The 2,001-nt window shown below is 43.1% G+C and overlaps 1 pseudogene; it reads right to left on the bottom strand.

Annotated features, from left to right (window-relative positions):
* Nucleotides 1-447: 447 nt before the first annotated feature.
* Nucleotides 448-854, bottom strand: LOC114006050 (peptidyl-prolyl cis-trans isomerase NIMA-interacting 4 pseudogene; annotated as a pseudogene).
* Between the last annotated feature and the right edge of the window lie 1,147 nt (nucleotides 855-2,001).

Here is a 2,001-nt window from a genome sequence, read left to right as displayed (position 1 = left end):
AGCAAAAGCCTACCCCAGTAGTAGCTACTGTGAAAGAAGTGAGCTAGTGGAGTATCAGGAGCAGTGCCTCCCAGCACATTATCTTATTCCTAACTTGTTCTAGGGCAAAATGCATAGAAACTTTTCATAATAGTGTCGCATTTTTATGAACCACAATTTTTATTACGTCATTGAAGTGAAAGATACTAAGTTGTTTTTGACCCACAACAAATTTTGTTCAATCTACATTTTTAAATTTGCAATAGGGCATGTTGGCTCACTGGAGAGAGAGAGAGAGAGAGAGAGGGAGGGAGGGAGGGAGAGAGAGAGAGGGAATGCATCCCCATTGGGGACAGCCACACCACAGTACCTTCTTCTCCATTCTCCTCTTGGGATTTTGGGCACGCACATACACAGACCCATTTTAGGGATATTACTTTTTTTGTTTCCCCAGTCTTTCATATAATTTTATTTTCTCCCTTCAACCATAATAATATAATATCCAAATTTTGTCTTAACTGATGGGTCTGCATACACAGCTTTAGCCATCCCACTGACCGGCAAGGCAAATGCTGCTGCTTAAAATGATCCCACGGTGGACTCTCTCGTCATCCAACCCAAGTTACCCCCTTGCCCAGCTTTATCTTCACTTTATTGTGTGGCCACTTCATTGAATCTCATTCTAGACTTTAACTTTTCCATGGCTTCCATAATTTTGCTGTGTTTTTCACATAGAATCTGTCTGACCTTTACTGCATTGCCACCAGCTTTGGGACCCTGTGACTTCTTGTCAGCATTGTCACTCCCAGATGCTGCTCCCCCTTTACCCCCTTTTCCAGAACCACTTTTTCCTCTGGGTGGCATCTTCAAGACTTGCCGATGAACAGTCAATCCCATTTTAGGTATATTACTAATAGTTAATGTATCAATTGTATTCAGTTTTAAAAAAATCTATTTAATTTTACTTATTATATTTTTAATTTGCTATAGGGCACATGTGCTCAGTCTTTTTTTTTTTTTTTTTTGCTATAGGTGTGTGCGCTCACCAGAAAGACAGAGAGAGACAGAAAGCAAGAAATCACCCCCTAGGGGGATGTCCACACTGCAATCCCTTCTCCTCCATTCTCCTCTCTGGATCTTGGGCACGCACTCACATGCGCCTGGCGTGAGTATAAGCCACCAGGTCCAGGACTCGAACTGCAGTCGACTATATGGGAGTCCAGTGACGTAGCCATTACGCTAACTGCTGGTCCCACGTGTGCTCAGTCTTGATGCCTGGTTATTCCTCCGATCCTGGTTCAAGCATCCCTTACCCAGGTTTTCTCTGACATCGCTGAGTAATCCATGGACACCTTTCTGTTAATCAGCATTAATTGAGATGATTGATTCTTTACTTCAGAGAATCATCTCACTTTATGGGTATGTATTCATAATTGTAATCCTTTGATTAATGTCAGTCATCTCCTCAAACTGTAAACTCTGTAAGAGCAGGCATTAATGGTTTATCCTCGGGACCACCAGATGGCATAATGTTTACGTCGCTGGACTCCTGTGTAGTCGACCGTGGTTCGAGTCCCAGACCCGGAGGCTTAAATTTACACTGTGCGTGTGTGTGTGTGTGTGTGTTGTGTGTGTGTGTGTGTGTGTGTGTGTGTGTGTGACCAAGATCCCGAGAGGAGAGTGGAGGAGAAGGGATTGCAGTGTGGCCTTCCCACCTTGGGGGGTGATTTCTCGCTTTCTGTGTCTCTTTCTGGTGAGCGTGTGCCCCCTATAGCAAAAACTTCTCAAAAAAAGTTTATTCTCAAGTGTGGTTTTGTGTTCTCCTTTATTTCCAGTATACAGCAAAGGGAATGACTCCATAAATATTACCTGAGTGAGCGAACTAATTCTCTGTCATGTTTAGGTGAAGACCTTCATGTTCCAAGTGATAGTCTAGGGATGTCTTCTGGGTTGATTTATTTTCAGGCAGTCCTGGGTTGTTTATTTACAGTGAGTAGAGTGGTGATATGAGGTCACTTTTCT

The sequence above is a fragment of the Tupaia chinensis genome, unplaced genomic scaffold, assembly GCF_000334495.1.
Source record: "Tupaia chinensis unplaced genomic scaffold, TupChi_1.0 Scaffold145519_1, whole genome shotgun sequence".
NCBI classification, from domain to species: domain Eukaryota; kingdom Metazoa; phylum Chordata; class Mammalia; order Scandentia; family Tupaiidae; genus Tupaia; species Tupaia belangeri.
This window is presented reverse-complemented; position numbering and strand designations above follow the sequence as displayed.